Genomic DNA, 14,828 nt, shown 5'->3' on the forward strand with positions numbered 1-14,828 from the left:
CAGCGACATGTAACGCCCCTGTCCATGCCTACTCGTTCAAGTGTCTGTGGTGAAATGCACCCTGTCACACACAGAGTTTCTCAAAGAAGCGGTGATGTTGTGTGCGACATGCTGGTGGAGCGCAGGCACACCTTTCTTTGAGAAGTAGTGCCGACTGGGCATCTGGTACTGGGGCACTGCGACGGACATAAGGTCTCGAAAATCCTCTGTGTCCACCAGGCGGAAAGGCAGCATTTCTGTAGCCAACGGCTTGCAGATGGTGAAATTCAACCTCTTAACTTTGTCATGGCTAGGAGGAAATTATCTTTTACTTGTCCACATCTGAGGGACCGAGGGCTGGCTGTTGTGCTTAGACGAGGTTGAGTAGGGTGTCCCCGGCAAACTTGCCGGTCTGTGAGGAAGATGCAGGTGGAAAAGTTAGGTTGCCTTGATCCAAAGGTGGTGCTCTCGATGTCGGAGAGCGCTCAACACCAGCTGGTGTTTCCACTTCCAAATGAAATGATGACCAGCCAATCACACTGGCTGTTGCGGGTAAAGAGGTGGCAGGTCTGCGTCCAAAAACATGTGTGACTGCTGTCCCCCCAGTCACAGAGGATGAAGAGGCCACGGATGCACAAGATGGGGCAGACGGTGGTTGGCCCGGCCCGCTAGGCCGCATTGTAGCACAGTGAGCTTCCCACTGCAACTTATGCTTCATACCATGTGACGGTTCATGCATGAAGTACTCAAACTATGGATTTTTTGGCCTCTACTTAGCTTTTGGTGACAAATATTACAGATAACACGAGTTGGGTCATCCTTATCGATCTGAAAAAATGCCCAGGCTATGCAAGGCTTAGAGCCCATGCCACCTGAAGAGCCACTACGACTTGTGGTCAGAGGCAGAGTTGTGGTTGAGGATGCAGTTGTTGTCGTGCTTCCAGTACTCAGTCTCTGTCCAGGAAGGCGCAACCTAACCTCGTCGTTAATAGCATCTGTGACGCCCAGCTGCGCTTGGTATCACAGATCCTAGAAGAGTGCATTGATGGAATCCTCCACAAGAGGCCCCCATAAACATTCACACATCTCCACCTTCCACCTCAGACCAGCAGAGGGAGCCCGTTAGGGATATAAATAGGGAAGGTGGAGCTAGGCAGTTCACTTCCTCTGAAGAGTTCCTGCAGTAGAGAAGCCTAAGAGAGGTCAGTCTGCAGTGGAGCTCAGTCTAGTCTAGAGAACTCAGTTAATAGTTCAGCAGTGGAGCACGAGGCTCCTGTTAGCTAGATTCAGGGAGCCCAGTTAGAGCTTAAGGTGTGCCGGCGCCATAAGATCGGTGAAGCGTGGCAAGCTGCCGTTAGTGTGTATAGCCTAGTGAGGGCCCGAGTAGGCCGAAGGCGAGTGGAGAGTTAGTACATAGGGGGCAGAGGAGCTTAACCAGCTCACCCCGAAGCATTTACCGGACACCGGATCCGCGCTTACCGGGATCTCTATGACCCAGTAAGGCATAACCGGAATCCCTGGAGAAATACAAGTCCCAGGATCGCTAAGGTGCTGATACGTAACAGAGCCAGGAGACGCTTAGGCCCCACATACTGGGAGCATGAACTCCAAGACAAGGCCCTACCACAAGGTCAGCCAGCGCAGGACAGAGACAAAGTTAGGCCTAGCTCCAGGCAGGTCAGAAACTTACTACGCAAAGGCAAGAAACAGGAGGCCCTACACCCGCTCATTGGGGAGGATCCTGATATGCACCCTTCACCCTACAGTGCTCCGGGATGTGTCTGAATTTCCACCAGTAAAAGGTACTGAAGTGACTACCGTGTCCTTTCCCGTTCTTGCTCTGACCCAGCTGGGTCTCGCCTGTCCTGCATTCCCCCTGCATACCCTTTTCTGAGTCCTAGCTCCACCTGTGGGGAGCTATACCATCGAGCTGCCTTATCACCGGCCTCAGTGGACTACTGCAGCGCTGGTGCTTCTCACCAGATACCACAGGTGGCGTCACGAACTCTTATAAAATTAACAATTATCCACCCTTTTAAAGACTGACCCCAGGGTACGGGCCTAGGAGCCGACCACCGCAACATCCCAAAGGCCAGGCAAAGGCCCGGGTACCGAGTCATCCCCATCCCCTGGGCTAGTTACATCCTCCTCCACCTACTCTGCTGACCTCATCGACTGGCTGACTGTGGGTTGACAGTAAGTGGGATCTCCAACCTCGTCATCATCACCCTGTGTGTTCTCACACCCGTCGTCCTCAGAGCCAACCTCTTCCTGCCCTGACCGAAAAGTCAATTTGTCGCTCCAATCATGTATTTGAGTCTCATCATCGTCTTCATCATTGTCTCCACCAACAGGGGTTACAGCTTGGGAACGAGGGTCTACATTATGCTCAGAACCTTCTTCATCTGGTCCTGGATCCGACTCAAAGATTCTGGGCATCAGTGCAGAGCATTTCCTCGTCTGGATTAACAGAAGCTCTGGAGCAGACCTCCGTTTCCCAGGCTATAGTATGAGTAAACAGCTGTGCAGACTCAACCATCTGTGTTTCCCCATACTCAGACGGGAAGCTGGAGACTTGGGAGCTGTGAGGAAGCAAGTACGATTGGGGTGACACCTCTGAGGACTGGAGTATTTGTGATGTTGAAGTTGAGGTGAAGGAGAGCCCACTTGAAGGAGCACTTGATATCCGTTGAAGCACCTGCTGTTTTTGTGCCTCATCTGGAATTTGTAGCGATGGGCGTGTCCGTAAGAAAGGGATTGTATCACATTGTCCACGAAAAGAAGTAGACATCTTAGTTTGGCTGGAAGATGGTCTTTCTTCTGCAGATGTTACTCCCCCCCACCGCGGGGGGGCTCGACCAACCAGAGGACAGGCACCAGTATTGGGAGAGGGGGGCTGGCAGTCAGGGTCCACCGTGGCTCTGGCACAAACCCGGCGACACGGAGGTCGCATGGGCAGGAACGGACTGGTGTGTCGGCTTCGCACGCGGCTTTTCTTCCCAGGTCTGTTCCCCGCCCAGCAGGAACGTGGGGGAGCTCAGGTCGGCCTTCTACTGTACTCCCTTACCTCCCTCGCCCTCTTTCCTTCTTCCGTTCTCCATCTAACCCCTCGGCTCTGTGGTGTCCGCTCTCCCTCCAGCTCTCTCCTTCTCACAGGTGGACTACCGCGTGTATTCACACTGTGGCGAATCTTTTGGGCCCAGGCATAAGAATTTGTCGAGGTAATGGATAATATGTGCCCCATTAGAAACGTCCATGACAACCCATTCGAGGAAGCAACTAAACGCCTCAAACAGTGAGCAGGATCTGGACCACCTCATGGGCAAACAGCTTTCTATATAGTATGCTCCTTCCCAGAAGCAGCCCAATAGGTGGACACTATTCGGAGGCACAGGTAGTAAGTAACCGGAACGCCGCATCAATGTCTGTTTTGGCCATTAGGGTGACCCTTCCCAACTTCTTGATCCGCCTGATCGCCTTGTCAAAGGATGTACAGTATATACTACTGTACTTGGTTCCACGTCGATGTTGTCGTTTACTGACCTGCCCCTTGGATATGACAAATGGTGGATTAGTCTGAATGTATTGGGTTCCGTTTTTGGCACAACTCACAACGGGGATACCACTACGTCTTGTAAGGAAAGTGTTCTGAATGGAACCGCCATTCTACCTAAAGATATTTCTTTTTTTAATTTTCTTGTCACGACGTCTGGGTGTTGGTAGGCTGATTTTAGATTTTTACTCCAGCCTTTCTTGATTTAGAAGGGCATGACATGCCTATATCTGTGTCTCCCCCTCCTTTTACTCATCCACCTCTTTTCTTTTCGCATGACTATATGTACTTGTCACTTTTCCATGTGTTAGTTGTGTCTTCTGAGCAGTTTGTCAGCTTTTGGACATCTTTGAAGTGTTTTCTATGTGTTTCTGTGTGTTTTTGTTTGCCTGCCATTGGTTTTAATGGTGTTCAAAGGTGTTCGACGAACATACGGGTGTTCGAACCGAACCGAACTCGAACACTACGGGGGTGGCTCAACACTACAACTGAGGATTGCAGTATAGGCCTGACAAAATATCTCAAGGGGGAATTCAATGTTTGGTTATGTCCATCTTTTTCAATCAATGATGACCCAAATTCTAAACAATATTTTACATGGAAGTACTTATGACCCATCACCACCACCAAGCAACTGTTTGCAGCAACGGCCGGATGTAATCCATGTAGGGACCTGGAACAGCTCGGCTGTACAATGGCCACCTTTATTCACTTGAAGAGGAGCTGAGCTGTAATACCTGAACACGTCCTCTACCGAGTGCCCGAACCTGTGCTGTTCCGACCACTTACATCCGGACAACGCTTCAAACAGCTGATCCGATGCCGGATGTCAGATCCCAACGCTCAAACATATAGATGCAGATAGGTCACCAATATCTAAGTAATGGAGATTCCCTTTTAAAGCGAAAGTTTACACTTCAATCACATCCTGATGGCTTTGTTTCCAATCCATTGTAGGGGGTTAAGACAGGCTAAATTCTAAAAATTGTTGCTGTCGCCACACTTCTGTACCCATCTGTACAATGATAGAGCTCGTGCCCTTGGACATCTAACTCTTCTTCTAATGAATACATAAATCCTACTCAAAAGAACCAAGAATAGAAATTTTTTTTTTGTTAACATATATGTGGAAAGTGTTGAAAAAAAAAAAAGAAAAGTGTTCACACAATTGAAATGACGCCACAAAAACAAGAAGACAAAAAATAAATAAAAGCATATAAAGTATGATATTTCTAAATATATATTAAACTTGAGAACAAATAGTCAATAAATAAAATTATGTTTATATACATCCAATGTGGGGATGAAAATAATGTGCTATTAGGAACGTAATAGCCATACATCACTATTATTATTATTATTATAATAATATACTATAATAAAAATCAGGCAAAAAATAAGAGAATACTTTCAAGTAAGTGACTGTAAACATCATACGATGAAAGAGATGGAAGGGGTAAATAATCAGGGATGAGCAATGGCCGCACACACTAATGAAGACTTTCCTCCTATTATGGCGCCGGTTCCACTTCGAAGGTCGCATATATGTTAATAAAATGTTTTATACCATTCTTGGCTGGTCAGCTTTTTATTTATTTTTTCTTGTTCTGCAGGGTTTTAGTTTCATAGTCATTAGCCTCAATAATTTTTTTCTGTGCCACGTAAACTAAGTGTATTTACTTTATTTTACTTTTTTTCAGTTTGCATGATATTTCTAATGGATTCATCAGGATTCCTAATATAAGCACAACTCAATATATCTTACCAATGCACTGTGCTACACTATAATATGTAAACACTGAATATATGAAATTGGAGCTGCATTACTGCTGTAGAAAACATATTAAAAAATGAAGGCACTTAGCGCACAAATTGGCCAATTCGTGTGAGCCCAACAGCCAGCGACAAGGCGTACCACTTTGTTAGAACCCTAAACCTAACGTGCCGCCTCTCCCGGGATAAAAATCTACAATTGTGTATTGTGGCTGGTTGTCGAGCTCACACGAATTGACCAATTTGTGCGCTAAGTATCTTCATTTTTTAACATGTTTTCTATATCACTAATGCAATTCCAATTTCATATATTCAGGGTTTAACAAATTAAAGCTACACTATGAAAAGCTATGATATGTAGGTACGGTATATACAGTGTGTAGCGTCGGCGTCCCGGCCTCCTGCTAGGCAGGGACGCTGTTCCCCTCACCTCTCCGCTCCGTGCCCGGCGTCTTCCTCCCGCTCTGCTGGCAGCGCGCGCTCCTTCTCGGCCACTGTGCTTAGGGCGCGCGCGCGCTCCCCCTCTCTTAAAGGGGCCGCGCGCGCCGTCCTAAGGAGTCCCCGGCCAATGGCCGGAGGATCTCTCCATATATAAGGCACCTCCTCCAAAATGGAGGTGCCCGAGCAATGTTGTTGCAAAGTCTTTCAACTCTGCTTCAGCCCTCAGGTCCCGTTGCCAGTTACCTGCCAGTCACCTGCCAGTCACCTGCCAGATTCCTGCCTGTTTCTTATCTATCTTCGGTCCGACAGTCTGCCTACCAGCCCTGCCAGTCTGTCTATGGATCAGTCTGCCCGCTCACCTGGGAGCGCTCACCTGCTACCTGCCCGCTAGCCTACCTGGAGGCTCCGCTGTCACGTGCTGTGACCACCTGCCAGTCCAGAGACTCTTGCCCGCTCACCTGGGAGCGCTCACCTGCTACCTGCCTGCTAGCCAACCTGGAGGCTCCGCCGTCACGTGCTGTGACCACCTGCCTGTCCAGAGACTCTTGCCCGCTCACCTGGGAGCGCTCACCTGCTACCTGCCTGCTAGCCAACCTGGAGGCTCCGCCGTCACGTGCTGTGACCACCTGCCTGTCCAGAGACTCTTGCCTGCTAGCCTACCTGGAGGCTCCGCCGTCACGTGCCGTGACCACCTGCCTGTCCAGAGACTCTTGCCCGCTCACCTGGGAGCGCACATCTGCCACCTGCCTGCTAGCCTACCTGGAGGCTCTGCCGTCACTTGCCGTGACCACCTGCTTGTCCAGAGACTCTCGCCTTCTCACCTGGGAGCACACATCTGCTACTTGCCTGCTAGCCTACCTGGAGGCTCTGCCGTCACAGGCCGTGTCCACCCGTCTGTCAAGAGACTGTCCCCGTCACTTGCCATGTCCTCCTGCTCTTCAACCCAGAGACTGTCCCTGTCACTTGCCCTATCCTCCTGCCCTTCTACCCAGAGACTGCCCCTGTCACTTGCCGTGACTACCTGCCCGCCTTCCCTGGGAGCCACCTGCTTCCTTACAAGGACTGCCCCCTTTGTATAGTAGCTCAGAGGTTCCACCTCCCAGACCCGTTACAGTGTGGCTCTCTTAGCTTGCACCTGTTCACACTAGTCTTTTTCTGTTTGGAAATGTCGGTCAGTTTTTCAACATCTTACCATCATTATCAAATAATCAAAACAGATTCAGCAGGAGGATGAGAATCTAAGCTAAACAAAAAAAAAACAACTAAGACCACGCACAGACCACTTACTTATCCACAACATGAAATCCATCACACAATCCTATTCTCCAAATGTGAATTCAGCCAAGGCTTTCTGGTGAGTGTGATCAATGCCTTTCAATCTTCATATGTGTGACCTGTACAAGTTTTCCTTATGTGAACCTGACAAGGGTGACAATTTAACTGGCAGTCAGGCTTTTTTATATTAATGATTTTAACCTTTACAGTTTTTATATTGAAGACTGCATGACATTTCAATTTAGCGGTTGATAATAAATTTATTAAGAGTTTCCAGGGGAAAATTAATTTTCCTGCATTAACTTATAAAGCGGAATGATCGCATCAAATACAAGACTGAGCATAATGTTCACCATACACACCCTATAATTAGAGTTGTCCCTCATGTGAGTTATGTCCACCTTTACAACCAGTTTTTCTAAAACGTATTCCTTTGAAGTGTACTAAATTAAAAATAAAAAAATTCATTTTGCAGTCTTATTTTCTAATATCCCCATTATGCATATGCAGCACCTATAAACTTTAGAGAAAATGAAGCCATGGGCACTTTTACCAAATTTTTCAAAGGTTGAATTGTGATTTTATAAATATATTCTGTGTTTCTCTGAAAATATTATTCTCTGACATTATTTTTTGCTCCTAGAGATGGGTTAGGGCTGATTTTTAGAGGATGCCATTTTTTCCATGAACAATCCACAATTATTCTTGAAAAAAAAAAAAGTCAACATTTATTCAAATATAATCATGTCATCACACAAACACACACACTGCACATACACATGTGTATATATATATATATATATATATATATATACTAGATGGTGGCCCGATTCTAACGCATCGGGTATTCTAGAATATGTATGCGGCCGACCGGGCGCAATCAGCAGAGCGTTGTTTAAATTTGGCGCCAATCTCGCAGATTGGTCGCGGTCGGCTGGCGGCCGTGACCAATCAGCAGAGCGTTGTTTAAATTTGGTGCCAATCTCGCTGATTAATCGCGTCTGGCGTCCGCGACCAATCAGCAGAGCGTTGTTGAAATTTGGCGCCAATCTCGCTGATTGGTTGCGGTGGCCGGCCGCAACCAATCAGCAGAGCGGCGTTTAAATTTTCCGCCCATATTGCTGATTGGTCGCAGGCGTCGACCGCGACCAATCAGCGTCGTATTAGTGAGGACCGGGGAGCGGCGCTGCTTGTGTGGCTACTTCCGAGAAGCCCGGAGATGAGCGGCTACTCACAGCAGAAGCATCCCGACCGGCGGCGCCGCTCCCCGGTCCTCCGTTCACACTTGCCCTCCGGAGATCAGTGGGCCAAGCGGCTGATCTCCCGACGTTAGCCGCATGGAGGTGAGCGGCGCCGCCTGTCGGGGTACTCGTGCTGCCAGCAGCGGGGAGATGAGCGCCTCGCGCCGCTCATCTCCCCGCTGCATCGCCGCTGACCTCCGTCCCGCAGATGAGCCGCTAACGGTCGCCATCTTTTTCTGAAATCCCGCGTCGTTGATTGGCCGTGGCCGGACCAATCAGCGACGCGGGATTTCCTGGACAGACAGACAGACGGGATAAGACGATTATATATATATATATATATATATATATATATATATATATATATATATATATACACACTGCACATACACATGTATATACACACACTGCACATACACATGTATATACACACACTGCACATACACATGTATATACACACACTGCACATACACATGTATATACACACACTGCACATACACATGTACAGTACAGACCAAAAGTTTGGACACACCTTCTCATTTAAAGATTTTTCTGTATTTTCATGACTTTGAAAATTGTACATTCACACTGAAGGCATCAAAACTATGAATTAACACATGTGGAATTATATACTTAACAAAAAAGTGTGAAACAACTGAAAATATGTCTTATATTCTAGGTTCTTCAAAGTAGCCACCTTTTGCTTTGATGACTGCTTTGCACACTCTTGGCATTCTCTTGATGAGCTTCAAGAGGTAGTCACCGGAAATGGTTTTCACTTCACAGGTGTGCCCTGTCAGGTTTAACAAGTGGGATTTCTTGCCTTATAAATGGGGTTGGGACCATCAGTTGTGTTGTGCAGAAGTCAGGTGGATACACAGCTGATAGTCCTACTGAATAGACTGTTAGAATTTGTATTATGGCAAGAAAAAAGCAGTTAAGTAAAGAAAAACGAGTGGCCATCATTACTTTAAGAAATGAAGGTCAGTCAGTGCGAAAAATTGGACAAACTTTGAACGTGTCCCCCAGTGCAGTTGCAAAAACCATCAAGCGCTATGGCTACAAAGAAACTGGCTCACTTGAGGACCACCCCAGGAAAGGAAGACAAAGAGTCACCTCTGCTTCTGAGGATAAGTTCTGAGGATAAGTTTATCTGAGTCACCAGCCTCAGAAATCGCAGGTTAACAGCAGCTCAGATTAGAGACCAGGTCAATGCCACACAGAGTTCTAGCAGCAGACACATCTCTACAACAACTGTTAAGGGGAGACTTTGTGGAGCAGGCCTTCATTGTAAAATAGCTGCTAGGAAACCACTGCTAAGGACAGGCAACACACAGAAGAGACTTGTTTGGGCTAAAGAACACAAGGAATGGACATGAGACCAGTGGAAATCTGTGCTTTGGTCTGATGAGTCCAAATTTGAGATCTTTGGTTCCAACCACCGTGTCTTTGTGCGACGCAGAAAAGGTGAACGGATGGACTCTACACTGTGTTCCAAATTATTATGCAAAAAGTGTTTAGGAGTGATAAGGTAAGAATTTTTTTGTTTGTCAGTTAAACTCATTGATGGTGATGTGTGTCAGGGCTCTTTATATCACTGTAAGCAATTGCACACACCTGTGCTAATTAGTTTGGCAGGTGTGTCCAATGAAAGGCAAGACTACTTAAGAAGGCTGTCCCACATGATTAAGCAGCCTACATTTTCTGCCAAAATGGGAAAGAAAAAGGATGTGTCGGCAGCTGAGAAGCAACAAATTGTGGAGTGTTTAGGTCAAGGCATGACTACAATCAACATTGCCAAGACACTTCATCGTGATCATCGCACAATCCAGAAGTATGTAGCTGATTCACAGTACACACGTGTGCGTGCTGATAAGGGCAAATTGAGGACTCTTTCCTACAGGCAATTACGTCAGGTTAAAAGAGCAGTGGCAAAAAAGCCTTGTCATAGCAGCAGACAAGTTTTTGAAGCTGCTGGTGCCTCCAACGTCCCCCGAACAACAAGATGCAGGGTCCTTCATAGGTTTGCAGCTGTGCGTAAGCCATCCTGTCGACCTCCTCTATCCAAAGCACACAAGCAGAAACGGCTCCAGTGGGCCAAACAATACATGAAGACTGACTTCAAAACTGTTTTGTTCACCGATGAGTGCCGTGCAACGCTCAATGGTCCAGATGGATGGAGTGGAGGATGGCTGGTTGATGGACACCCCATGCAAACACGGCTACGTCGCCAACAAGGAAGAGGTGGAGTAATGTTTTGGGCTGGAATCATGGGGAGAGAGATTGTAGGCCCCTTTAGGATCCCTGAAGGGGTAAAGATGAACTCCATAATGTATGTGGAGTTTCTCAAACAGCACTTCCTGCCATGGTTCAAGAAGAAGAACCGTGCATTCCGCAGCAAGATCATTTTCATGCATGATAATGCCCCGTCTCATGCAGCACATAACACATCTGCATCTCTGGCTGCTATGGGCATAAAAGAGGACAAACTTATGGTGTGGCCCCCATGCTCCCCTGACCTCAACCCCATTGAGAACCTCTGGAGCATCATCAAAAGGAGTGTCTATGATGGTGGGAGGCAGTTCACATCTAAGCAACAGCTCTGGGAGGGTATTCTGTCCTCATGCAAAACAATTAAAGCAGAAACCATCCAAAACCTGACAAATTCAATGGACGAGAGAGTTCAGAAGCTCCTTTCGAACAAGGGGTCCTATGTGCAAATGTAACATCACCTAGAATAAAGTTTTGAGTTGAAAACTGTTTGATTTCAGTTTGTAATAACCTGCTAATGCTTATAATTTCAAAAATGACCATTTTTTTGTTCTTTATTAAAATGAAAAGGTTGAAAACTCTGCTGTGCATAATAATTTGGAACATGCATTTTGAGTGCAGTTTGAGTGTTTTATTTTTTTTTAAATACAGTATACTGTTATCATAGGCAGTTTGTACAAAAACCTTTCAATTGTACTCTAATAGTTATTTGACTGTAAAATTACAATGACTGCAATTCATATAGGTAATTTGGGAAAATCTGAGAAAATATTACTTGCATAATAATTTGGAACACAGTGTACATGCCTGGTTCCCACCGTGAAGCATGGAGGAGGAGGTGTGATGGTGTGGGGGTGCTTTGCTGGTGACACTGTTGGGGATTTATTCAAAATTGAAGGCATACTGAACCAGCATGGCTACTACAGCATCTTGCGGCGGCATGCTATTCCATCCGGTTTGCGTTTAGTTGGACCATCATTTATTTTTCAACAGGACAATGACCCCAAACACACCTCCAGGCTGTGTAAGGGCTATTTGACCAAGGAGGAGAGCGATGGGGTGCTACGCCAGATGACCTGACCTGAACCCAATCGAGATGGTTTGGGGTGAGCTGGACCGTAGAGTGAAGGCAAAAGGGCCAACAAGTGCTAAGCATCTCTGGGAACTCCTTCAAGATTGTTGGAAGACCATTTCCGGTGACTACCTCTTGAAGCTCATCAAGAGAATGCCAAGAGTGTGCAAAGCAGTCATCAAAGCAAAAGGTGGCTACTTTGAAGAACCTAGAATATAAGACATATTTTCAGTTGTTTCACACTTTTTTGTTAAGTATATAATTCCACATGTGTTAATTCATAGTTTTGATGCCTTCAGTGTGAATGTACAATTTTCATAGTCATGAAAATACAGAAAAATCTTTAAATGAGAAGGTGTGTCCAAACTTTTGGTCTGTACTGTACATATATATACATACATATTTATATACACATACATATATATACATACAATACAGACCAAAAGTTTGGACACACCTTCTCATTTAAAGATTTTTCTGTATTTTCATGACTATGAAACTTGTACATTCACACTGAAGGCATCAAAACTATGAATTAACACATGTGGAATTATATACTTAACAAAAAAGTGTGAAACAACTGAAAATATCTATATATATATATATATATATATATATATAATCGCCTTATCCCGTCTGTCTGTCTGTCTGTCCAGGAAATCCCGCGTCGCTCATTGGTCCGGCAGCGGCCAATCAGCGCCGCGGGATTTCTGAAAAAAGATGACGGCCGTCAGTGGCTCATCTGCGGGACGAAGCTCAGCGGCGATGCAGCCGGGAGATGACCGGCGCGAGGCGCTCATCTCCCGACCGCCGGCACCGCTGACCTCCATGCGGCTAGGGTGTCAAGGGAGGACCAGGGAGCGGCGCTGCGGGTCGGGATACTTCTGCTGCGAGCGCCCGCTCATGTGCCGGGTTCTCGTAGCGAAAGTAGCCGCACAGGCAGCGGCGCTCCCCGGTCCTCACCAATACGATTCCGCTCCCCGGTCCTCACCAATACGATTCGCTGATTGGTCGCGGCGCAAAATTTAAACACCGCTGTGCTGATTGGTCGCGGCCGCGACCAATCACCGATTTGGGCACCACATTTAAATAGCGGCCGCAACCAATCACCGATGTTGACGCCACATTTAAACACTGCTGTGCTGATTGGTCGCGGACGCCAGCCGCGACCAAACAGCGAGCTTGGCGCCAAATTTAAACAACGCTCTGCTGATTGGTCGCGTCTGGCGTCCGCGACCAATCAGCGAGATTGCCGCCAAATTTAAACAACGCTCTGCTGATTGGTCGCGGACGCCAGACGCGACCAATCACCAAGATTGGCGCCAAATTTAAACAATGCTCTGCTGATTGGTCGCGACCGCCAGCTGCGACCAATTAGCGATTTTGGCGCAAAATTTTAACAATGCTCTGCTGATTGGTCGCGGCTGCCGGCCGCGACCAATCAGCATTATTGGCGCCAAATTTAAACATGCTCTGCTGATTAGTCGCGGTCGTGACAAATCAGCAATATTGGCGCCAAATTTAAACACCGCTCTGCTGATTGGTCGCGGTCGCCAGCCGCAACAATCAGCAGTATTGGCGCCAAATTGAAACCTCGCTCTGCTGATTAGTCGCAACCACCGGCCGTGACCAATCAGCGATATTGGCGCCAAATTTAAACACCGCTTCGCTGATTGGCCGCGGTGGCCGGCTGCGACCAATCAGCGATATTGCCGCCAAATTTAAACACAGCTCTGCTGATTGGTCGCGGTTACCGGTCACGAATAATCAGCATTATTGGCGCCACATTTAAATACCACTCCGCTGATTGGTCGCGACCGCCGGCCGCAACCAATCAGCATTATTGCCGCCAAATTTAAACACCGCTCTGCTAATTGCGTCCGGTCGGCCGCATACATATTCTAGAATACCCGATGCGTTAGAATCGGGCCACCATCTAGTGTCTTATATTCTAGGTTCTTCAAAGTAGCCACCTTTTGCTTTGATGACTGCTTTGCACACTCTTGGCATTCTCTTGATGAGCTTCAAGAGGTAGTCACCGGAAATGGTTTTCACTTTACAGGTGTGTCCTGTCAGGTTTAAATAAGTGGGATTTCTTGCCTTATAAATGGGGTTGGAACCATCAGTTGTGTTGTGCAGAAGTCAGGTGGATACACAGCTGATAGTCCTACTGAATAGACTGTTAGAATTTGTATTATGGCAAGAAAAAAGCAGCTAAGTAAAGAAAAACGAGTGTCCATCATTACTTTAAGAAATGAAGGTCAGTCAGTGCGAAAAATTGGGAAAACTTTGAAAGTGTCCCCAAGTGCAGTTGCAAAAACCATCAAGCGCTACAAAGAAACTGGCTCACATGAGGACCGTCCCAGGAAAGGAAGACCAAGAGTCACCCCTCCTTCTGAGGATAAGTTTATCCGAGTCACCAGCCTCAGAAATCACAGGTTAACAGCAGCTCAGATTAGAGACCAGGTCAATGCCACACAGAGCTCTAGCAGCAGACACATCTCTTCAACAACTGTAAAGAGGAGACTTTGTGCAGCAAGCCTTCATGGTAAAGTAGCTGCTAGGAAACTACTGCTAAGGACAGGCAACAAGCAGAAGAGACTTGTTTGGGCTAAAGAACACAAGGAATGGACATTAGACCAGTGGAAATCTGTGCTTTGGTCTGATGAGTCCAAATTTGAGATCTTTGGTTCCAACCACCGTGTCTTTGTGCGACGCAGAAAAGGTGAACGGATGGACTCTACATGCCTGGTTCCCACCGTGAAGCATGGAGGAGGAGGTGTGATGGTGTGGGGGTGCTTTGCTGGTGACACTGTTGGGGATTTATTCAAAATTGAAGGCATACTGAACCAGCATGGCTACTACAGCATCTTGCAGCGGCATGCGATTCCATCAGGTTTGCGTTTACGTGGACCATCATTTATTTTTCAACAGGACAATGACCCCAAACACACCTCCAGGCTGTGTAAGGGCTATTTGACCAAGAAGGAGAGTGATGGGGTGCTACGCCAGATGACCTGGCCTCCACAGTCACCAGACCTGGACCCAATCGAGATGGTTTGGGGTGAGCTGGACCGCAGAGTGAAGGTAAAAGGGCCAACAAGTGCTAAGCATCTCTGGGAGCTCCTTCAAGATTGTTGGAAGACCATTTATGGTGACTACCTCTTGAAGCTCATCAAGAGAATGCCAAGAGTGTGCAAAGCAGTCATCAAAGCAAAAGGTG

This window comes from Phyllobates terribilis, unplaced genomic scaffold (assembly GCF_046119375.1).
Source record: "Phyllobates terribilis strain yellow unplaced genomic scaffold, ASM4611937v1 Scaffold_10__3_contigs__length_209671492, whole genome shotgun sequence".
NCBI classification, from domain to species: Eukaryota; Metazoa; Chordata; class Amphibia; order Anura; family Dendrobatidae; genus Phyllobates; species Phyllobates terribilis.